This window comes from Bos taurus, chromosome 4 (genome assembly GCF_002263795.3).
Source record: "Bos taurus isolate L1 Dominette 01449 registration number 42190680 breed Hereford chromosome 4, ARS-UCD2.0, whole genome shotgun sequence".
NCBI classification, from domain to species: Eukaryota; Metazoa; Chordata; class Mammalia; order Artiodactyla; family Bovidae; genus Bos; species Bos taurus.
Window position 1 is genome coordinate 115,003,164 of NC_037331.1, and position 25,932 is coordinate 115,029,095.

The 25,932-nt window shown below is 40.9% G+C and overlaps 1 pseudogene; it reads right to left on the minus strand.

Annotated features, from left to right (window-relative positions):
• Position 1: 1 nt before the first annotated feature.
• On the minus strand, positions 2-25,897 carry LOC132345156 (large ribosomal subunit protein uL30-like; annotated as a pseudogene).
• Between the last annotated feature and the right edge of the window lie 35 nt (positions 25,898-25,932).

Below are 25,932 nucleotides of genomic sequence, written 5' to 3' on the forward strand. Positions count from 1 at the left end.
ATATATATATTTTTTGGCTGTGCCACAAGCTTTCGGGATCTTCATTCCTGGGCCAGGCATCAAAAACAGACCCTCAGCAGTGAAAGTGCCAAGTCCTCCTATCTTATAGATTTGCACATTCTGGATATTTTATGCAAAGGAAATTATGTGACATGTAGCCTTTAGCAACAGGCTCCTTTCACTTAGCACTATGTTTTCAAGGTCCATCCAGTTTATAGCGTGTATCAGTACTATCCAAGAAAAGTTCATTCCTTCGCATTGTCAAGGAATAGTAAATCACATGGATATACCACAGCTTATTTATCCATTCATCAAGTTGATGGGTTGTTTCCATTTTTTGGCTATTATGAATAATGCTCCTAAAAACATTTGTGTGGGCTTCCCCAGTGACTCAGTGGTAAAGAATCCGCCTGCAGTGCAGGAGACGAGGAGGCAGACTCGGGTTCGATTCCTGGGTCAGGAAGATCCCCTGGAGAAGGAAATGGCAGCTCGCTCCAGTATTCTTACCTGGAGAATCCCATGGACTGCAGCTTGGTGGGCTGCAGTCCATGGGGTTGCAAAGAGTTGGACACGACTGAAGCTACTAAGCACAGCACACACAGCACACAAACATTTGCGTACACTTCTTTTTGTTTTTTCCAAAAAGTTATGTATTTTTTCTGTTTGGCTATGCTGGGTCTTTGTTACTGCCAGGGCGCTTCTCTAGTTGCAGAGAGTGGGGGCTGCTCTCAAGTTATGGGGCACAGGCTTCTCACTGCAGTGGCTCCTCCTGTTGCAGGGCATGGGCTCTAGGGTGCGTGGGCTTCAGCAGTTGCGGGTCACGGGTTCTAGGCTGTAGGCTTGGTAGTTGTGGTGAATGGGCTTAATTGCTCTGCAGCATGTGGGATCTCCCCAGATCAGGGATCGAATCTGTGTCTCCTGCATTGGCAGGTGGATTCTTTACCACTGAGCCACCAGGGGAGCCCTGTGTACAAGTTTTTCTGTGGACATATGTTTTTGTTTCTTATATTCTGAGGATTAGAATTAGAATAATCTTAGAATTGCTGTGTCCAGAGGATTGAACGAAGAGGACTATTTTGAAGATTTCACGTGTTTAAACATATGAATTGGTGAAAAATAACATGGTTATCCAACAGATGGACACAGCGAAACTTTTGTAGGTGATGAATATGTTTAATACCTATATTGTGGTGTTAATAATATGGGTTTATACAAATGTCCAACCAAACTGTATCCATTAATTGGCTCAGAAGTAAAGAATCTGCAGGAGCTGATGGAGGAGGTGTAGGAGCTGTAGGAGACACAGGTTCCATCCCTGGGTTGGGGAGATCCCCTGAAGGAGGGCATGGCAACCCACTCCAGTGTTCTTGCCTGGATAATCCCATGGACCCAGGAGCGTGACTGGCTACAGTCCATAGAGTTGAAGAGTTGGACAGGACTAAAGTGACTGAGTACACATGCACGCACAATGATGTACAATAATACCTCAATAAAGATGGAATAAAAAAAAAAAAAAGAGTTGCTGGGTCCTGACTGCAGCCATGAAATTAAAAGACACTTACTCCTTGGCAGGAAAGTTATGGCCAACCCAGACAGCATACTAAAAAGCAGAGCCATTACTTTGCCAACAAAGGTCCATCTAGTCAAAGTTATGGTTTTTCCAGTAGTCATGTATGGATGTGAGAGTTGGACTATAAAAAAAGCTGAGCACAGAAGAATTGATGCTTTTGAACTGTGGTGTTGGAGAACACTCTTGAGAATCCCTTGGACTGCAAGGAGATCCAACCAGTCCATCCTAAAGGAGATCAGTCCTAAGTGTTCATTGGAAGGACTGATGCTGAAGCTGAAACTCCAATACTTTGGCCACCTGATGCGAAGAGCTGACTCATTTGAAAAGACCCCTGATGCTGGGAAAGATTGAGGGCAGGAGGAGAAGGGGACGACAGAGGATGCAATGGTTGGATGGCATCACCGACTCAATGGATGTGGGTTTGGGTGGACTCCAGCAGTTGGTGATGGACAGGGAGGCCTGGCGTGCTACAGTCCATGGGGTCGCAGAGAGCTGGACATGACTGAACAACTGAACTGAACTGATAGAAACTCCCCGCTTAACCTTTTGAGGAACTCCAGAGTGTTCTCCACAGCAGACACAGCTCTTTACACCACCACCTACGATGGACAGTTTCCATTTTCTCCACATCCTCTACAACACCTGGATTATCTACTTTTCAACAGGATGAGAAGTGCCATCTCACAATGGTTTTTACTTGCGTTTCCTTGATAGATAATGACATTGAGCAGGTCTTCGTGAGATTATTAGCCAGTTTTTTTGAGAAACGTCCACTCAGATCCTTTGCCTATTTTTATCATTTAAATTTTTTAATTTGAAAGCAGCCTCTGTTTATTAACTGACCAGATTACAAAAATAATCACAGTAGATACCTTAGTTCATCCTTCTAATAAGCCTGTTGATCTGGTCTTCCCGATTGCCAGCATCTCTACCTTCTACAAAATGGGTGGTCTCTTCCTTCATTCCACCTCGTGGAGAAGACAACTTGAAGTGCCACAGGAAGTTGCACGCGTCTTTGAAACATTTTCCAACGGTACAGATCTCATGAATCTGATTCTCCATGCAGATGATGCCATCTTTGCCAAGAGATCGAGCAATCACTGTGTTATCTGTCAGGTCAATTCACTTCTTGTTGGTTTTGCCATAAGCACACTTGTAGATCAATTCATTTACTGACCGCAGGTCTGGGGACTCTCATGCAGTGTATGGTTCCACAGTTCTCAGCGTGGTAACTGAAGCGTTGCTGAGCTTCACACAGGTGCCACTGAAGATCTGACAGAGGCGAACAAGCTGCAATAACTTTCCAACCTTTCGGCAAATGCCACCAATACTTCTGATCCTTATGACAAGCGCCAGTTTGGATTCAGAGGGTACATAGATGTTGCTGGCTTTTCTTGCCATCCTAGCCATTCGAAACTTTTGCAGGTAATGGATATGATTACCTATATTCCTGTGATACCATCTGCCTGTATTCCTGTCATAATGCTTAGCTTTTTCATAGAACTTTTTCATAGATGAGCTTTCTCTTTGCTTTTCAAAGCATCTTTAGGGCAGACTTCTTTCTCAAGCTCTTGATCTTAAGCTCTGCAAAAATCTTTTATTTGATCTAAGGGTTTCTGGCATAGCAAAAACCTTCTTTTTCTTATCTTCTGAACCCTCCATGGTTCCAACCAGGAAAGAGCTGCTGCTCCCCCTCTTTTTTTTGGCTGCACCACAATGCATGTAGGGGATCTTAGTTTCCAGTGTGTGTGCGAAATCACGTCAGTCGTGTCTGACTCTTTGCGACCCTAGGGACTGTAGCCCAGCAGGCTCCTCTGTCCATGAGATTTTTCAGGCAGGAATACTGGAGTGGGTTGCCATGCCCTCATCTAGGGCATCTTCCCAAACCAGGGATCGAATTCACATCTCTTAAGTCATCTGCATTTGCAGGTGGGTTCTTTACCACTAGGGCCACCTGGGCCAGGGATCTAATCCGCATTCCCTGGGTGGCGGAAGCGCAGAGTCTTAACCACTGGACCACCAAGGAAGTCCCCAAAGAAGTCATTTTGACCTAAGTATGCCTGCAATTGATAACACATTTTAAAAAAATTATTTATTTTTGGCTTAGGCAGCAGCTGGGCTCTTTGCTGCGGCACGTGGGTTTCTCTCTAGTTGTGGCGCGTGGGCTCAGAAGCTGCATGCATGGGCTCAGTGGCTGCAGTGATGGGCTCAGCAGCTGCAGTGCATGGGCTCAGTGGCTGTAGTGATGGGCCCAGCGGCTGTGTGTGGGCTCAGTAGTCGTGGTGTGTGTGCTTAGTTGCCCCGTAGCATGTGGGATCTTAGGTCCCTGACCAGGGTTCAAACCCATGTCCCCTCCACTGGAAGATGGATTCTTAACCACTGGACCTCCAGGGAAGTCCCAGTAACATTTTTAATAGCAAATAAATTATCTAATTATTCTTGTGTTAAACAGTTCTTCAAATATTCAAGACCAGGCATCAAATCTCCCTTTGTTTCTTTTTAAAATTGATTAACCAGTTTCTTTAAATGAGGAAAGGTCTGAATCTCTAAACATCATAACCACTTCAAAAAAATGTCTCTCTAAATTAAATGCAAAAACCTAAATGTGATCCAAATAATTCAGTGTATGAGATTATTATTTTCAGTACAGAGGGATAGGAATTAAACAGATGGATAAACAGAGAAGTAAACATGGACACATAATTAGATTAATACCTTTCAAAAATATATTTACTCAAACTTCAGGGGGCAAAAGAGGAGAGGCAGTGAACATAACATTTAAAGATGGAATCTGGAGAACTCAGCTCTTCAACAAACTCATTTAAGTCTTTCAAAAACCTCTAGGTAAATGAAATGTGCCCCTCCCTTACTTGAGAAACAGGTGGGAGGTGAGTGTGAGAGAGGCCAGGAGAACAGTGCTCACTTTGCACTGACAGCAGCAGAAATGCAAACGGAACTTCTTTGGGTGTGTGGTCCTGGAGACCGTTTCAGTTACAGAATTCAGACCAGCATGTGAGGAGTGCTACCACAGGCACCGGATTGGGGAAAAAGTCTAGCCCAGGGCTTTTGTAGTCCATGAGAAGTAGACTGCCAACTTTTCTGGTAGGCCTTAGATTTAAATAAATGAGCTTCCCTGGTGGCTCAGATGCTAGAGAATCTGCAGGCAATGCAGGAGACTGGCTTTGATCACTGATTATGAAAATCCCCTGGAGAAGGAAATGGCAACCCACTCCAGTATTCTCGCCTGGAGAATTCCATGGACAGAGAGGCTGGCGGGCGACAGTCCATGGGATTGAAAAGAGTCAGATATGACGGAGTGACTAACACTCACTTTTTTTTTCATATTTAATTCAATTTACTAGTTGCTGTTCTTGGATAAATTATATAATTTCTGAATCTAGACTGCCAGAGGGTATTGTTTTCAGAAGCTTGCTTGGTGGGTTGAGTTCACTTCAGTTTAGTTGCTCAGTCATGTCTGACTCTTTGTGACCTCACAGACTGCAGCATGCCAGGCTTCCCTGTCCATCACTAACTCCCGGAGTTGACTCAAACTCATGTCCATCAAGTTGGTGATGCCATCCAACCATCTCATCCTCCGTCAGCCACTTCTCCTCCCACCTTCAATCCCTCCCAGCATCAGGATCTTTTCCATTGAGTCAGTCTTCGCATCAGGTGGCCAAAGTATTGGAGCTTCAGCATCAGCATCAGCCTGTCCTTCCAATGAACACTCAGGACTGATCTCCTTTAGGATGGACTGGTTGGATCTCCTTGCAGTCCAAGGGACTCTCAAGAGTCTTGTCCAATACCACAGTTCAAAAGCATCAATTCTTTGGTGCTCAGCGTTCCTAATCGTCCAACTCTCACATCCATACATGACTACTGGAAAAACCATATCTTTGACTAGGTGGACCTTTGTTGGCAAAGTAATGTCTCTGCTTTTAATATGCTGTCTAGGTTGATCATAACTTTTCTTCCAAAGAGAAAGCGTCTTTTAATTTCATGGCTGCAGTCACCATATGCAATGATTTTGGAACTCCAAATAATAAAGTCTGACACCATTTCCATTGTTTCCCCATCTATTTGCCGTGAAGTGATGGGACCAGATGCCATGATCTTAGTTTTCTGAATGTTGAATTTTAAGCCAACTTTTCACTCTCCTCTTTCATTTGCATCAAGAGGCTCTTTAGTTCTTCTTTACTTTCTGCCATACATAAGGGTGGTGTCATCTGCATATCTGAGGTTACTGATATTTCTCCCAGCAATCTTGATTCCAGGTTGTGCTTCTTCCAGCCCAGTGTTTCTCATGATGTACTCTGCATATAAGTTAAATAAGCAGGGTGAAAATATACAGCCTTGACGTACTCCTTTCCCTATATGGAACCAGTCCATTGTTCCATGTCCAGTTCTAACTGTTGCTTCCTGACCTGCATACAGGTTTCTCAAGAGTCAGGTCAGGTGGTCTGGTATTCCCATCTCTTTCAGAATTTTCCACAGTTTATTGTGATCCACACAGTCAAAGGCTTTGGCATAGTCAATAAAGCAGAAATAGATGTTTTTCTTTAGGGCTGTTTTTTCATTCTGTTGGCTTCTCTTCACTATTTCACACTAAAACATGTTTGAGGGGACTCCCTAGTGGTCCAATGGTTAATAAGATTCCCGCTTCCAAATGTAAGGAGCACAGTTTCAATCACTGGCTGGGGAACTAAGATGCCACATGCTGCACAGTGTGGCCAAGAAATTTAAAAGATAAAAGAACTTTAAAAAATATTTGAGATTTATATTTGAAGCCAGAATTTTAAAGGGCATCATGGATGTTTTCCATTTTGTATGTTACTATAGTATGGCTGGAGTTCTTGTCCAAATGAAAACCAGCAGATAACAATCCTCTGGTTACTATTCTCCAAGGATTCCCATTTTCCATATGAACAAAACCATACTGTGTGACAGAATTTTGTCTTGAAGTTTCATCACAGTAACTGCTATTAAATTTTACTAAGGGTTAGAGACAAATCCTTGCCCACAATGTAAAACATGCAACATTTTGTCTCGATAATCTCAGATGCGGTGGATTCTTGCCTGGGAGCATCTGATACTTCACTTCGTCATCTTGTTCCATTTTCCTGTCACAAACAGCTTATTATCAAAAAGGAAAGGAGTGAGTCCTATTTTGCGTTGGTGAAATGACAGGGATCCCTGGGAGGGAGGAGGCACAGTGGCCCCATGGGCTAGAACACCAAAAGAAGAAAAGGATAAAGAGCTTCAGGAAGAGGGTAGATTCTAGCGTAGCAATGAGGGGTCTGAAAGCCCCAGCTTCTCTAAGGCAATGATGATCACCGTGCAGCCCCAGGAGCACCACTAGGGAGCTTATTAAAAGGACCCACAAAATCAAAATCCACATTTTAACAAAATCCTCTGGTAATCTGTGTATACAGTAAAGTTTGAGGATCACTGGTTGAAAAATACCAAGAGTTTTATCCTTTTATGCCACAATACTCTTGCCTTACTTCAGAGCTCTTAGAGTCACCCTAAAATGCACCTGGACTCAGGAAGTACTTGGAAGGGGGTTCATGTCACAGAAGACAAAGTGGTCCCTTGTGCTGTCCCCGTGTTAGCTCACAGCTCACCCTAATGACTCAAGGTCAAAGAATTTTTAATCGAATCCCATGAGCAAAGCGTTGAGTTCGCCAAAAAGTAAGATGTTGAGGAAAAATCCAAACAAACCTTTTGATATGTGTTATGAAGGATGTGCACTCTTTAAAATCCTTAATTTTTATTACTGGGAGACAGGCTATCCTTAAAATAGGAAATAGTCTACATATTCTGTTAGATTCAACTCTAGTTCTCTGCCGTATTAGACTTCTTTAAGATTCTAACTGGCTCCATGAAAAGCAAGGCATGCTGCTTTAATAAATGCTTCCCTTAAACAAATGTAAAAATGCATGTTATTATATGGAATTAGATTTGTTCTCCCTGTGCGCATCCTGCTCTTCATTAGACGAGTCAAATTTAAATACTGCATCGAAAATTCTAGAGCAGTTTCCTAAGCTCTCTGCTCAGCAAGCACAACTCCAGCTCTGAGCACTGTTGTTGTTGTTCAGTCGCCCAGTCGTGTCTGACTCTTGCGACCCCATGGGGGCAGCACACCAGGCCTCTCTGTCCCTCACCGTCTCCCGAAGTTTGCCCAAGTTCATGTCCATTGCATCGGTGATGCCATCCAGCCATCTCAATGTCTGATGCCCTCCTCTCCTTCTGCCCTCAGTCTTTCCCAGCATCAGGGACTCTTTCAATGAGTTGGCTGTTTAAGCATAGTGCAGTATAAAGAAAACAGCAATAATGGCTGTGGAGAGTTTAAAAATGCCATACAGGAGACTGCATGCATTACTTCAGGATCTTCCAGAGGAATAACTGTATCATTTGCCAATGAACTTGGTTATCTCAGGGAAAAAAAGTCAGGCTATAGCACTTTTCTGCCTACACTGGCCAAGAGTAATCTGCTCTCCTGTGAACCCACCAACAGATACTGATTACTGAGCTGCTACTATATAACCAGGAGGTGCTAGTGGTAAAGAACTCGCAAGCCAATGCAGGAGACATTAAGAGACACAAGTCTGATCCCTGGGTGGGGAAGATCCCTTGGAGGAAAGCTGGACAACCCATCCCAGTATTCTCGCCTGGAGAATCCCAGGGACAGAGGCGAATTGTGGGCTACAGTCCATAGAGTCTCAAAGAGTTAGACATGATTAAAGCAACTTAGCGTGCACACACTATATAACCAACACTGTGAAAGATATAAAAGTGTGGGAAACAAAACTTGTTCCCCAGGAATTTATGGCCTAGACTGAGAGGAAAAACTAGATGCACATAAAAATAATGGTCAAGAGAGTATATAAGTCTCAAATGAGGACTACAAACAAGTGTGCAGAAGTTAACTTTGGTCTTGGGTGATCAGGGAAGCTTACAGAGCACACAGGATTTGACACGGCACTGAAGCTCAATCGAAGTTGAATAAAATGACAGAATTGATAGTTGGTTGGAATAAAATATTCTCCATCAGCCATAGGTCTCACAGTGATTTTCCCAAAAGAAACATTTCCTTGGGACTCTCATATCTGATTCTAAGGACCAAATGTGTTAGTCTCACTATGTTATTAACAATTCAACTAAAACAGCCCAACAACAAAATGATCATTTTTGGATGTTTGGATGATAATTTAGCTAATGGAGCTTTCTTTCTTTATCTGGCAAAATGTTCCCGTGTTATCTTCATTTCACCATCCTGATGGATATTTTACCTCCTGCTGCGGCCAAGCAGGACTCCAGTTGAAAATAACATGAAACCATGCAGCAACATCCCCACTTTTGCTGCAAGTTCACTGCATCCTCCAGGGCCATGCTCTTTACACACGGGGCTTAACAAATGTTGTTCGCAGATGGAGTCACAGAAAGAATGATTCTGTGCGGCTTTCTAGCCCATCTTTTCTAGGTTACAAGCAGAAAAAGTATTTAACAGTGAAAGAAGAAGGAGGGGGGGGAAAAAACAGACTGGGATCTGATTACCAGCTGACTTGCTTTTGTTTTTGTTAATAATAGTGTATTTTATTATTTACCGAGCAATCTAAACTACTTGGCAGCTACAGTAAAAATGAGGGGTCCTAAAATAATGCTGGAGAATAATTTTCAAAAGGCTAAAAAGATGATCTCATACCTGTATAAAATAAACATGTGGTGAATGATTTTATTCAACTCAGTTAATAAGGGAAATAGTAAAAGACTGGGGTTGAATTAGACTTGGAGGAGCTTAAGTATTTATAAATTTAAAAAGGAATGTTCGTATTGCTTAAGATACTAAGTTAGATGCAAAATTACTTAATGTCCTACAGGGCCACGGGCCACAGCCTAGAGGGTTATCCTTCCCACTGAACAGAAATCATCTGCATCTCTAACCAGACAGGAATACACATGTTAACCTCTGCTGCTATGGAGCTGTCAAATGACACTGTCAACAGACAGTTAAAGGAGCAATCTGGGCAGTGCACTGGAAGAACACCCAGAAACCTCCTCTCATGTCTCTAGCCTGAGTTTTGAATAATTGTCCTGACACTCGGAAGAGGCTCTCAAAAGGGAATGACAAATGCCCGACATCATACTAGAATAGCATGCAGATCTCACTAATGCATATGACATTGTACCAGTTAGAAAAGAACACTCTTAGGGCTGGTGTTCATTCTGTACAGTTTGAGGTAACATGACTTGATTTATGTAATGACAAGACTCAGAGACGTACGGCTCACAAAAATATGTTCCAGTGAATATTAATGAGCACAGAGGTCATCTACATGGCAGCCTTGGTGATCTGGAACCCAGTTGGGAACCAACCTACACATAAATTTAAAGGGCACTGAAGTCCAGTTTTAGAGTTAATTCTCACAGCCTTTCTCATATGGAGAGTACTGGACACAGTGATTTATTAGCAGAGAGGTGCTTTTAGAGAGGAATACATAATCCATAAGCACCCAGGGCCACTTAGTTACAGGCGGCAGCTCTCTAAACCTCTGAAGGTATCAATGTCTAATAGTAAAGTTCTACACATCATCTTTATAGAAGCATCAGTTATCAAAAACCCTAAACTGTTTTAATAAACTCTCCTAAAGAAAGTGTCAGTTAGTCAGTTCAGTTGCTCAGTCATGTCTGACTCTTTGCGACCCCATGAACTGCAGCACGCCAGCCCTCCCTGTCCACTGACTCCCAGAGTTCACTCAAACTCATGTCCATTGAGTCGATGATGCCATCCAACCATCTCATCCTCTGTCGTCCCCTTCTCCTCCTGCCCCCAATCCCTCCCATCATCAGGGTCTTCTCCAACACCACAGTTCAAAAGCATCAATTCTTCAGCGCTCAGCTTTCTTCACAGTCCAACTCTCACATCCATACATGACCACAGGAAAAACCATAGCCTTGACTAGACGGACCTTTGTTGGCAAAGTAATATCTCTACTTTTCAATATGCTATCTAGGTTGGTCATAACTTTCCTTCCAAGGAGTAAGCGTCTTTCAATTTCATGGCTGCAGTCACCATCTGCAGTGATTTTGGAGCCCCAAAAAATAAAGTCTGACACTGTTTCCACTGTTTCCCCATCTATTTGCCATGAAGTGATGGGACTAGATGCTGTGATCTTAGTTTTCTGAATCTTGAGCTTTAAGCCAACTTTTTCACTCTCCTCTTTCACTTTCATCAAGAGGCTTTTTAGTTCCTCTTCACTTTCTGCCATAAGGGTGGTGTCATCTGCATATCTGAGGTTATCGATATTTCTCCTGGCAATCTTGATTCCAGCTTGTGCTTCTTCCAGCCCAGCGTTTCTCACAATGTACTCTGCATAGAAGTTAAATAAGCAGGGTGACAATATACAGCCTTGACATACTCCTTTTCCTATTTGGAACCAGTCTGTTGTTCCATGCCCAGTTCTAACTGTTGCTTCCTGACCAGCATACAGGTTACTCAAGAGCCAGGTCAGGTGGTCTGGTATTCCCATCTCCTTCAGAATTTTCCAGTTTATTGTGATCCACACAGTCAAAGGCTTTGGCATAGTCAATAAAGCAAAAATAGATGTTTGTACAAATGTATAATTCAAAACAAATTCTGTGAAGAACAGTTTAAAGTGTAAATGTGTTGTTATTGAAAGAGCTAAGAAATCAATTCAACTCCCACTACTGAATATATGGGCTTCCCTTGTAGCTCAGTTGGTAAAGAATCTGCCTACAATGCAGGAGACCCGGGTTTGATTCCTGGGTTGGGAATATCTCCTGGAGAAGGAAATGGCAACCCACCCTAGTATTCTTGCCTGGAGAATCCCATGGACTGTAACCTGCAAGGCTCCTCTGTCTGTGGGGTCACAAGAGTCAGACATGACTTATCAACTAAATTACCACCACCACCACTGACTATATATTATGGGCAGGATACCTTACTGGGCCCTGAATTGTGCTAATAGGAATAAAATATTGTTCCTGCTTTCAAAAAGCTATGATTAGGGAGATGTGCAAACACATTTAATACAAGAAAGGCTGAATAAAGCATTAGTGCCCATGTAGAAACATGTAGGCGAGAAAGAGTCACTCAGGACTAAATTAGATGAAGTCACGGAAGACTTCATGGAGAAAGGAACATTTAGGTTGTGCCTTGAAGGATTTACTATCCATTTGACTGAAAAATTCTCTAAAAGGAATGACTGTGAATAAATGAAGGGTTGCTATTTTTTTTTCCTCAAAATAACTCCAATTATGTAGAAAAATACATGTGATATTATAAACAAAGATGAGTGACAAGTTGAGATAAAAACATGACAAAAGACAGACCTGTATCGTGGACGATTAACAAAAGAAACGGTACTGGCCAATGAACATCCAAAACTGTATTTGACCTTGCTAATAACCAGAGAAATGCACAGGAACATGAGATACCCTTTTGCAGAGAGCAGCATACAAAGATTAAAGCAGGAGACAATACTTGCAGTTGGCAAGTGTGCAAAGAAACCAGTGTCCTCATATACAGTTATTAAGAATTTAAACTGGTACAACCTTCCCTTTAGAATTTATTTCCACTGCAAAGGAGTTATCCTATGAAAATAATTACACAGTAGTACAAAGACTATATCTGCATGAATGTCACCAAAACACAAAACAATGTTTAAAAGGAGAAAGCAAAGAAATATCCAACAGTTGAGCACTGGTTGATAAATTATGGAACCATGAAATATCATGTGGCCTTAAAAATATAATCATAAAATTTAATGATGTGGAAAAAAATTACAAAATATTGAGGGGAAAAAAGTATGTTATAAAAGTCTATCAGTCAATATGGTCCTAGTTTTGATTTTAAAAATGAAACAAAAAAAGGATCTTTGTCTTCCTGTTCATCTCTAGGTTATACCTTTAGGTCTCATCTCTTAGATTTAACAATGATCTAATTCTAAGAAGATAGATTTTTCTTTCCTTATGAGAAACTCTGGAACAAACTAGTAAAATACTGCTTAAAAAAAAAAAAAACTATTATAATGCTTAAGAAAATCTTATAGAGTATATACACCAATAAAGCTTGCCACAGCATCCTAACAGAGTCAGCCTGGTCTCACAGGGTGTCTTCAGTATGTTGATATAAAGAACTGAGTCTAGGAGTAGTCCATTCATGGAGAGGAAGGGAAAATAACTTATAGAGCAGCTCACTTCCTTTCCTGAACTCCTGATCATTAGTCCTGAGTACACATTAAGGCACCTCAAGTGCCAGGTGGTGTTAGGTGGCCTCTTCAGGCAGTTACTGGGGAAGCACAGTTCCCAGTTACTGGCAGGCATAGCAGATGCTCTTCATTGTCAGGATGGTGGGTGGCGCTCCCTGATTTCCAGGGCTGTGGTGGCAGCATCTCTTACTGGGTCCACGACCACAGAGAACTATGAGCCACTGCTGGTGTTGCTCCATGTGTGTGTGTACGTGTGTGTGTGTGTGTGTGCAGGGGACAGGTAGCAGGTATGAGGTGAAACAGGCATGGCCACGCAGTTTGGTTCGTACAGAACAGAGTATGATACAGTCAACCGCTTGCACCACCTGGATCTACTCATATCCTCTTACGGTATCCAGATTGCGTCAGATGCCCTCACTTCCTCTCCAGAAGAAAACCAAGAATCATCTTAACGCTAGTAGTCACTCATTCCCTTGACGCACACCAAGATCCACTCCCTACTGCTGTAGCTCGCTCCGGGTGTGTAACTAGTGATGGTGTCATTTCCTACCCTATTCCAGACCGCCCTCCCTTTCACATGGCTCTTCTCTTGGGTGTGCAGTTTGTGGGATCTTAGATCCCCAACTAGGGACTGAACCCTGGGCCACAGCAACAGTGAGAGTGCTGAGTCCTAACTGCTGGACTGCCAGGGAATTCACTACTCTTTTTGTTTCACACACAAGAGATTAAATGATTTGCACAGAGTTAAGATTTAGTTGGCTGTAGTGCGTTAGAGAACCAGAGACTCCTGACACCTGAGAGACTTTCAACCAAAGATTCTGCTGTCCATAAATTTTATATATTCATTTCAACTTTAACCACACAATCCACGTATAATCTGAGTGAATATTTACTTAGTGCAGTCAAGATTCCTTTGTAATAAAAAAGTACCCTATATCTCTGGCATGAGTTAGATTTTTATTATCTATAATAAACTTAAATAGATGAATCTGTATTTGGTAATATTGTGTTTTGTTTTAAGTAAGATTAAGTGTATCCACCTATAAATGATTGGTATACTAATATGGATTTATTGAGGTGGGAGAGGCATCTGAGGTCATCGAGTTTGAAATATACAGAATAAATCAAGGCACCGTGAAGTAAATTGCCCCCAAATAGCCTTCAGAAAATTCTGAACCGTATTTGAAATGTCAAAGACATGAGTTATGTGGCTATCCATAAATATTTCTTAATCTTTTAAAAGGGATCCTTTAAGAAACTTCAAAATAAATGAATGAAATCCAATAATTTAAAACTCAAGTGCTGTTATTTCTACGAGATCTTGGATTATATGTTCATTTGTTCACTGGAAGAAAAATCACATTTTCATTTCTTATATTTTATTTATATTAGAGAGGGTACTTCAATATTAATTCAAATATCTATCTATTAAATGCAAAAATGTTAATGTAATATTAAAAATGAAATTTAAATGAAAGCAAGGGGTTATCACATTAAGGTTCCCATGGCAACTCTCACTACACTTTTCAGCTTCTGAATTGTAATATAGTCATTTATTACAGGCTCATATAAAATATAATTTTGCAAATATTTAAAGATGTATAGGCTAATTCATGTCAATTTAAGACTTCATATGTGATGTAATATATCAGGCTAAGAATACTCTAAATATTAACCCATATTCTTAATTTAGACATACTACATAAAACAGATGCAAACTTCCTAAATATTGAATGATTTGTTATTGAATAATTTGTGTTTTGAATAGCATTCACATGAATTATAGCATTTTGCAGTTCCCATCAGGGTTGAAATCTGAACTTTATGTTATGAAAATATGAATATAGACAGGGTCAAGTGCCCCTCTCTTTAGCTTAGCAAGAGTTTGAAATTACACATTACACATTTTGCCAGAGTAGGCCAAGTGTAAATTCATTAGTTCACACAAGTTAAAAGTACAGGAATTGAATGACGCAGATCAAACAATACTGTCGGAGCCTTCCTGGCTCTGCTGTTTCTGCAGCCTTCAGCAGTAAGTAGTGGACGAAGAACTCCAAACAGTAAACATCTGCTAACCAAGCAGTGTCTCTTTATTTATCTAAGGGAAAATGTGTATTACCTCAAAGCTACGTGTCTGCATCTTTTCCTACATCCTTAAACAATCTGAACATCCCTCGATGGGGCAGCTTAAGCAAGCAATGGTACCAGAGCTTTGACAATGACTTATCAGTACTGCTGCGGCACGGTGTCCACAGCGCACTGCCAAGTAAGCAGAGCAAGAACACGACCAGAGCGAAGCAAAACAAAGCCAAACGCTGCCTCACAGTGCGCACACACATGCGGAGAGAAGCCCAGAATGCGCTCCAAATACTAACAGTGGCCATCTCTGGATGGTGGGGTTATGACTGCTCTGTTTCTTGATAGTATTTTCTGAGTTTTTTCAAATGAATATAATTAGAAAATAAAGTGTACAGTGTAAATAAAGTAAGTACTCTCTGTTGTCAGTGTGAAGATACTGGTATTCTCCACTGAGAGCAGGAGTATAAACTGGAAAAAACCTCCTCGAGACATTTGATAACATAACATTGCAGTAAATATATTTCTAAATTCTATTTTTAAATATTCAGGAAATTGGAAGCACTCACATATTCAAGCATGATTAAATAATTGTGCATCTATAAGAGGAAATACTAAATACCATGTCATAGAATATTTCTGTGTGGAAATACTGTCGATAACATCAGGATGCCATTAGCTGCAAGCAATAAGAAACCCAGGCTCAAAAATCTCTGGGTAACCTCAGCAGTTGAACATACCCATTTACCTCCAATTCCTCCTGGAGCCGAAATACAGTGACAGAAAAGTGGGGGAGTAGCAATCCATAAAGACAAGGAGAGGGGAGGAGACAACAGCAACAGTTTTTGAGGCTAGAAAGCTGGGTGGGTGGGGGTACCCTGTGGACCAGTAACACAGGTGACAGAGAAAGCCAGGCAGGCAGTCCAGAAACAGGCCGATTCAGCCGTCAGAACTCAAAGTGCTCAGGAAATGAACACACCTGGAAAGTGGAAAACGTACTTGGGAAATGAGAAGAACCCAGGTCTCCCTCAGAAATCAAAACCTATTGCAGATTTTAGAGGCCAGCATCTCCCCACATCCAACCATCAGACTTTTACAGACTGTTGAGGCCTGAGCACCCTATTCCTATGCATTTGGGTGTATATGTTCTAACTACTGTAACCTATGAACACAAGTTATGAGATGCATTAAAAATGAACCTTAGTGGGCACTTCCCTGGTGCTCCAGCAGTTCAGACTCCACACTTCCACTGTGGGGGCAGGGGGGTGGTGGCCGGGTATGATCCCTGGTCGGCAAGCTAAGATCCCACATGCCTGAGATGCTGCCAAAAAAAAAAATATGGAACATCCCTAAATCTCATTTTGCCGTCCCCTTCTTTTTCTGACGTTAGCACACGTTTCGTTTTGTCTTTGAACCTTTTTTTCCCCCGCTCCTGCCACAACACACAACATGTGGGATCTTATTTCCCCTACCAGGGATGGAACCCACGCCCCATAGAGTGGATGTGCGACGCCCAACCACTGGACTGCCAGGGAAGTCCCTCTTTGAACCTTATTTTAAAAGAATCTCCAAATATAAACGCAGCAGTGTTCATGGCAGCATTATTCATGAAAAGTGAAAAGTATTAGTCTCATTTGACTCTTTGCAACCCCATGGACTGTAGCTTTCCAGGCTCTTCTGTCCGTGGGATTTTTCGGCAAGAAAACTGGGCTGGGTAACCACTCCCTTCTCCAGGAGCTCTTCCCAACCCAGGGATTGAACCCTGGTCTCCTGCATTGCAGGCATATTCTTTACCATCTGACCTAAGTGTTATTCATAGCAGCCCCAAATTGAAAGCAACCTAAATGTCAATCAACTGAAGGAATTTTTTAAATGGTATATACTTCTATAATAGAATATCATATGGCAATAAAAAGTAATGAAGGACTGACACTGCAACATTGAAAACGTTATCCTAAGTGACAGGAGCCTCAGAGAAGGCCACCGATTGTGCGATTCCATTTACAGGAAATGTCCAGAATAGGCAAACCTAGAGCCAGAAAGTAGACTAGTGGTTGCCAGGGGCTGGGGAGAGTGACTGACAGTGGATATGGAGTTTCTTGTTAGGGTGATGAAAATTTTCTAAAATTAAATAGCTGCAGAATTCTAAATATTAAACTAAAACCCACCAGAGTATACTCTAAATGAGTAAATTTTATGGTATGTGAATTATACCTCAATAAAGCTATCAAAAAAGGTATTTTGCTGAATGTATTCTTCTGCAGTCTTTTAAGAAAATTCAACACGATGCTTCTAAGATTTATCTGATGTTTATGTATCATGCAGTAGTGCATTCATTTTTAATGCTGTTGAGTGCTCCATAGTATCAATGCTACCATTTGCTTACTCATTCTGTAGTGAGTGAAAGTTTTACTTGACTCTAGCTCTTGCTGGTACAATGCTAATAGATGTATACATCTCTCCTGCTGTACGTGAGCAAGGATATATACCAGACTACAGAGATTTGTGTTTAACTTTATAAAACAATGCTACATTACTTTCCTAAGTGCTGTTCCATGTGGGTTTGCATTCCCACCAGTACTGAATTGGACTTCTTTTTATTGCCTGCCTTCTTCAGGGCTGTCATCCAGGTGTGTATGAAATGACACTTTACTGAGATCTTAACCTGCTTTTCCAATTACCAATGAGATTGAACTTCATTTCATATTTTTTCTGACTATTCCTGTTTCTCCTTTTGTGAAGTAAAGTGAAGTCGCTCAGTCGTATCTAACTCTGTGACCTCATGGACTGTAGCCTACCAGGCTCCTCTATCCATAGGATTTTCCAGATAAGAATACTGGAGAGGGTTGCCATTTCCTTCTCCAGGGGATCTTCCTGACCCAGGGATCCAACCCAGGTATTCCACATTGCAGGCAGACACTTTACCATCTAAGCCACCAGGGAAGCCCTTCTGTGAAATGCCTCCAAATGTTTTGCCTATTTTTCTATGCATTAATTTTTTCCTGATTGATTTGTGTGTACACCATATGTATGCTACTGCTGCTGCTGCTAAGTCACTTCAGTCGTGTCTGACTCTGTGCGACCCCATAGACGGTAGCCCACCAGGCTCCCCCGTCCCTGGGATTCTCCAGGCAAGAACACTGGAGTGGGTTGCCATTTCCTTCTCCAATGCATGAAAGTGAAAAGTGAAAGTGAAGTCGCTCAGTCCAGTCTGACTCTTCACTATCCCATGGACTGCAGCCCACCAGGTTCCTCCATCCATGGGATTTTCCAGGCAAGAGTACTGGAGTGGGGTGCCATTGCCTTCTTTGACAACATATGTATAAATGATTTATAATGAATTAGAAAAGCTAATGAACAGGAAAAATTATAATATGTATATTCATATATATATATATGCCATATATGTATATAATTTGGTTTGGGTATTAAACATGCTCTTTACATGGGTTTTACAAATACACTTTCAGTTTGTAGCTTTTCACTTTATCTTTCAGTGAATAAATGTTCAATTTTTTAAGTTTTTTATTGGAGTATAGTTGCTTTACAATGTTGTGTTAATTTCTGTCAAAGTTTTAATGTCAAAATTTTCTTTGTTATGGTTGATTGCTTTTTATGTCTATTTGAATAAGTATTTCCTTCTCCAAGATCACAAGTATATTCTCATAGTCTTCCCTAGTTTTTAATGTTTTGTTTTTACATTAAGGTCTTTAACCGCTGGAATGGGTTTCTAAATATTTTATACACACACACACACACACACACGATTCAGTTTTACTTTTTTCCATGTGTCAACTATCCTTACTGCCATGTGAAGAGTCCATCCTTCCCACAGTGATTTGCTACTTCTGACCTGTATTAAGCTCCATACATGGGTGGGTTTGTTGAGAACACCGGCACACTGATCAATTTTCTTTAATTGGCATCTGCCACAAGGGGTGGGGTTAGTTGACAGCCTCCACCTAAAGCATCTTCTGGATCAGCCGCGATTGAAGCAAGGTAGCGCCCCTCCTGTGCAGCTAACCAGGGCCTGAGCAGGGAGGGGACTAAGGCTGGCCCAATTGAGGACCTCTCTGCCATCTCTGCACCAGAGCTCGCTGTGGTCAGGCCAAGATTTTCTCAGGGTTGTGTGGCCAGTACCAAGCTCTCCCTGTCAGCCCTTCCTTCCCCCATGGGCATCAGACCGGCGGCACACTCTGAAGGCTACCCCCCGCCCCACACCCTAGCCACCTTCTCCTGCTCCTTCTCTTTATCCTTCACATCTTTTACTTCTAACCACATTTGGCATCTGTCTCCTGAAAGACCTGAACTGATACAAGGCTCTTGGCTATTCTTGGTTCCTTGCTCTACTAAATTTAAGAAATTAAGAATCATTTAAGTTCCAAAATGAAAAGGAAAAGTCAGGATTTTGACAGGAATTGCACGCGATTAATGTCTCAGTTGCAGAGCTGATGTCTATAACACCGAGTCTCTCACCTTACGAGCATGCCACCTCCCTCCACTCGTTTCAGTTTTCTTTAGCTTCTTTCAACATGTGCTGCTAAGTCGCTTCAGTCGTGTCCGACTCTGTGCAACCCCATAGACGGCCTCCTACCAGGCTCCTCTGTCCCTGGGATTCTCCAGGCAACAACACTGGAGTGGGTTGCCATTTCCTTCTCCAATGCATAAAAGTGAGCTTTGTGATTCTCTCCCAAAGGGGTTTGCGTATTTTTGTGAGATTTTTAAGGTATACTTTTAGTTACAGTTGATATTGTACACTTTCAAAATTCCATTTTTCTAATCCCGTTGCTGGTATTCAGAAAATATTTAAATGTTGATCTTATAACTAGCAATTTTGTTAAACTCAATTCTAACATCTCTTTATAGATGGCTTTTGGATTTCCATGTACACAACTGTACAATCTTACAATAATGACAATTTTATTTCTCCCTTAAGCCTTTTATTCATTTTCCTTGCCTTACTGTGCTGACCCTTTTCGTACAATATTTGAAGGGACAGTACCCATTTTTGACTTGTTCTTGATTTTAAAGAGACCACTTCTACTATTTCACTATGTAGGAATCTTTACAGTGGGCTTTTTGTAGCTACTTCTTATTCAAGGAAATTATCTTCTGGAGTTAATATTGTGAAAAGATGTTCAATTTTATTAAAAGCTTCTCTGTATCTACTTATGCACTCACATTTTTAAAACTTTAATCTGTTTGTGAGAAAATTACAGTGATTTATCAGGGAATAACTGAATTCTATCAAACACTTTTCTGCATTGTTATTGTAACTTTCCCCCCTTTAATCTAGTTTACATAGCAAACTTTACTGACATTCAAATGCTAGACCCGCCTTGTGACCCCGGAATAAACCAACTTGGCTGCGATACTATTTACCTTTCATTGAATTGTTTGTTGATTGTCTTTAGTGCCAAACAGTGGTTGGCCAAAGAGTTCTCTCAGTTTTTAAGTAAAAATAAGAGGCATAGTTTTCATTTTCACCAAGAACTGTATTGAACAACATGCTCTCACCACTGTGTGCCACTATCTTCTGCCATTTTTCAGGCAGCTTCATAATTCCATCTTCCCCAAGCTTTTTATCTTTTTGAATTGCGCCAGGTGCCTTTTAGAGTCTTCCAGGGAACTGAAATTTTTTTCCATTAAGAGAATTTTGCAAAGACCAAAATAAATTAATGAAGGAAGGAAGGAAGCAATCAGCCAAGCTTTCTAGTCAAGCTGTAACAGTTTCAGCCTGGTCATCAAAGAAAAATGCGGTCTTGCACTATCCTGATGGAAGATTATGTGTTTTCTATTGACTAATTTCAGATGTTTTACACGGACTGCTGCTTTCGGTTGGTCTAACTGGGAGGCATGCTTGTTGGAATTAGTCATTAGGTTTTCCAGAAGGAGCTCATGATAGAGGACTCCCTTCCACTCCCACAACATCACCTTCTCTGGATCTAGACTGGGCTTTGGTGTGGTTGGTGGTGGGTCATTTTGCCTGCTCCATTATCTTTTCCATTCACATTCTCACACGGTATCCATTTTTTTTTTTTATCGCTTGTCACAATTTGTTTTAAAAACGGAACATTTTCATTACATTTAAGTAGAGCATCCCTTGTGGAAAAACAAGTCAGAAAGGTTTTATTCCCTTAACTTGTGTGGAACCAAAACATCAAAGCAATTATCAACCAGGCTGGTGCAAACGATTTTCAATGCTTTTTGGATATTTTGAATATGTGGGCTCTCTCTTGAGTAGTATAATGTTGATGGTTCTCAATTAAAGTCTCGATTTGACCACTATCAACTTCAAACTGGTCAACCAACTGTGGAGCATCATCCAGCAAATTTCCAGCAGGAAACTGCAAACTGCACATTTAATCAGTCACACCACCTCCATACACGGCAAATTTTTTTCATTTCAGCTGTGCTTTTACCTCTCTTGAAATAATAAGCCATAATATGCCAAAAATATTGCTTTGTTTCTTCCATCTTCAATCTTAAAATGGCTACACAAATTTTTTTTTTTTTAATACATGGTCATATGACAGCTGTCACAATACAATCTAACAAAGTTGTTTTGCATGAAATTAAAGAAAACTAAGCACTAGACTGTGAAGTCAGGTGGGCCTTAGAAAGCATCACTACGAACAAAGCTAGTGGAGGTGATAGAATTCCAGTTGAGCTATTTCAAATTCTTAAAGATGATGCTATGAAAGTGCTACACTCAATATGCCAGCAAATTTGAAAACTCAGCAGTGGCCACAGGACTGGAAAAGGGCAGTTTTCATTCCAATTCCAAAGAAAGGTAATTCCAAAGAATGCTCAAACTACCACACAATTGCACTCATCTCATCTGCTAGTAAAGTAATGCTCAAAATTCTCCAAGCTGGGCTTCAGTAATATGTGAACCGTGAACTTCCAGATGTTCAAGCTGGTTTTAGAAAAGGCAAAGGAACCAGAGATCAAATTGCCCATATCCGCTGGATCATCAAAAAAGCAAGAGAGTTCCAGAAAAACATCTATTTCTGCTTTATTGACTATGCCAAAGCCTTTGACTGTTTGGATCACATTAAACTGTGGAAAATTCTGAAAGAGATGGGAATACCAGACCACCTGACCTGCCCCTTGAGAAACCTGTATGCAGGTCAGGAAGCAACAGTTAGAACTGGACATGGAACAATAGACTGGTTCCAAATAGGAAAAGGAGTCCGTCAAGGCTGTATATCTTTACCCTGCTTATTTAACTTATATGCAGAGTACATCATGAGAAATGCTGGGCTGGATGAAGCATAAGCTGGAATCAAGATTGCCAGGAGAAATATAAATAACTTCAGATATGCAGATGACACCAGCCTTATGGCAGAAAGTGAAGAAGAACTAAAGAACCTCTTGATCAAAGTGAAAAAAAGAGTGAAAAAGTTGGCTTAAACCTCAACATTCAGAAAACTAAGATCACAGCATCTGGTCCCATCACTTCAAAGTGACTGACTTTATTGTTCTGGGCTACAAAATCACTGCGGATGTTGACTGCAGCCATGAAATTAAAAGACGCTTGCCTCTTGGAAGCAAAGTTATGAGCAACCTGCTGCTGCTGCTGTCACATCAGTCGTGTCCGACTCTGTGTGACCCCATAGACGGCAGCCCACCAGGCTCCCCCGTCCCTGGGATTCTCCAGGCAAGAACACTGGAGTGGGTTGCCATCTCCTTCTCCAATGCATGAAAGTGAAAAGTGAAAGTGAAGTCGCTCAGTCGTGTCCGACAATTAGCAGCCCCATGGACTGCAGCCCACCAGGCTCCTCCGTCCATGGGATTTTCCAGGCAAGAGTACTGGAGTGGGGTGCCATTGCCTTCTCTGATTTGTATGTTAGTATTGTTTAATTGTGAATAGAACTTATGTGAATTGCTATTTAGAAATTAAATGTTTTTCTAAATTTGGAAGCTTTCTAGCTATCCTTTTTGTTGTTGACTTCTGACAACTGCACTATAATGAAGAAAAATTAGCTCCATATTGATTCTTTGAAATCTGATGTCTTCTCATAGCACATGATCAGTTTTCATAAATGTTCCTTTTGTATTCAAGATATGCATTCTCATTTTGTCTGTAGAGTTCTATGTATGTCCATGAGATCAAGTCTGAACTTGTGCTTAGATTCTCTACCTTTAACTAACGTTTTTAACTGATTGGTCTCCCACGTACATTAAAATATCTACTATGATGGTGATTGTTGATTTCTCCTTGTAGTTCTTGAAATTTCTGCTTTATGTTTTTGAAGTTATCTTACAAAGGACATATAAACTTAACCTTCTATCATTAGCAAGTGATCTTCATTAAAAAAAGAAAATATTACCATAGTTATAAAGTCTGCTTTCACAGCTCCTATCTTTCTAGTCTTTTTCATCTTTAGGCTCTCAACATTTCTGTATTTTTGTTTTAGATTTTTTTTTTTTAATTGGAGTAAAACCACTTTACACTGTTGTGTTAGTTTCTGCTCTACAACAAAGTGAATCAACTATTTGCTGTGTGCTGTGCTTAGTCGCTTAGCCATGTCTGACTCTTTGCAACCCCATGGACTGTAGCCTGCCAGGCTCCTCTGCCCATGGAATTCTCCAGGCCAGAATACTGGAGTGGGTTGCCATGCCCTCCTCCAGGGGATCTTCCCAACCCAGGGATCAAACCCAGGTGTCCCACACTGCAGGCAGATTCTTTACCAGCTGAGCCACCAGGGAAGCCCAGAATCAGCTATATGTACACATATATCCCCTCCCTCTTGAGCCTCCCACCCACCTCCCTAGTAGCATTTCTTTAAAAAGGACAGGGAAGATTATTAAAAATCTAGTCTAACGATCTAAGATTTCTCACAGAAGAGTGCAGCACATCTATAACCGGATTTACCTCAACCCCAGTATTTTGGGCTCATTTGTCCTATCCGCTTTTTCTCCTGTGTTTGTTCATATTTTGTTTTCCCCTTTGTTTCAACATATACTACTGGAGCACATATTAATTTTAGAGGCAGTTCTTCAAATTGTCAAGTTAAAACTTAAGTCTAAAGTTGGCCCATCTTTACTTTCCTTCAGAGTAATACAAGCCATTTAGACTGATGTAATTTCAGTTACCTACCTTACACATACTAGGCTTATAGGCAATGGGATAACTAGAATGTTTATATTGTTTTCTCCTCCCATAAATTAGACATTGTTTTACACTATCAATATTTCTTTAGATTTGCTCAAGGACTTACTATTTTCTCTACTCACTATTACTTCTTACATTTCAGACTTTGGGATAACATTCTTCCTCCATGAAGTCCACCTTTTAGAAGTTCCTTTAATGAGGCAATTTTTATGGTAAATTCTTAGTTTCTGTACATCTGAAAATGTCTGTTTCATCCTCATTCTTAGGTAATCCATACAGAAGAGTAGTCTGCATCAAAGTTTTCTGGAATTACATTAATGATCCAGCATTTGAGAGTTTAAAGCTGAAAGGAAGTGGTAAGGTAAGCAGTACATGGATTTTTGTATAGCATTTATCAGAAGAATGTCTGAAATATCTTTCAAACACATTTTTTGAAAACTAGATTCTCACAGTGATCTTCATATGGACTATTTTATGATCCCCCTTCTCTTTTAAACAAGGAAATGGAATAAATACCCTAAGTTCTGTACTCCCTCACCCCCGTTACTCTCCTGCTTCTACCCAGCATCGCGTTATCTGCCATCTGGGACTCGGGATGTGCTGCTTCCTTTGCTTTAATTTTTTTTTTTTAAACAAGTATTCATTTTTCTAGTGTTCAAGAAATCCCACCGGTATAATTTTTAGTTTAAAAGAATTTTTTATTAACCAGGATTCTTAATTCCTTCCAACATGTCAGATAACAAATCTTTTTAAGATAACTAAGTCTTTGGTCTGACACATTAATATATAATTGATAATTTAAGTTAATAATAAAAGTTCATTATTTTTTAATCATGTTCCTGAAGAATAAGTTATAAATCTGTGAATAACAGTCCATGAAATTAGCACTTCCTTTATACAGAGGAGAAATGGAAGCTCCTATCACAGTCAAGGCCAGAGTCCTGCTAAGAGTTGCTAAGTTTTTCATAAATGTGTGTAACACACATCCAGAGCTTGATAACGAAGGTAACAGAATTTTCACATCTCAACAGCTAAAAGGAGAAGTCCTCTCAAGTAGAGCAAGAGACTGTCACTCTTATTGATCACACACTCTTTATGGGGAGGAAAAATAAGCATATTCCCCCAACATACAAATATTTATAGATTAAGAAGAACTAAAAAGCCTCTTGATCAAAGTCAAAGAGGAGAGTGAAAAAGTTGGCTTAAAGCTCAATATTCAGGAAACTAAGATCATGGCATCTGGTCCCATCACTTCAAGGGAAATAGATGGGGAAACAGTGTCAGACTTTATTTTTTTGGGCTCCAAAATCACTGCAGATGGTGACTGCAGCCATGAAATTAAAAGACGCTTACTCCTTGGAAGGAAAGTTATGACCAACCTAGACAGCATATTATAAAGCAGAGACATTACTTTGCCAACAAAGGTCCGTCTAGTCAAGGCTATGGTTTTTCCAGTGGTCATGTATGGATGTGAGAGTTGGACTGTGAAAAAGGTGAGCGCCGAAGAATTGATGCTTTTGAACTGTGGAGTTGGAGAAGACTCTTGAAAGTCCCTTGGACTGCAAGGAGATCCAACCAGTCCATTCTAAAGGAGATCAGTCCTGGGTGTTCATTGGAAGGACTGATGCTAAAGCTGAAACTCCAGTACTTTGGCCATCTCATTCGAAGAACTGACTCATTGGAAAAGACTCTGATGCTGGGAGGGATTGGGGGGGCAGGAGGAAAAGGGGACAACAAAGGATGAGATGGCTGGATGGCATCACTGACTCGATGGACATGAGTTTGAGTAAACTCTGGGAGTTGGTGATGGACAGGGAGGCCTGGCGTGCTGCGATTCATGGGGTCGCAAAGAGTCAGACACGACTGAGCAACTGAACTGACTGAATTGAACTTACGTGTAACATGTACTACATGTAATAAAATACACAAGAATA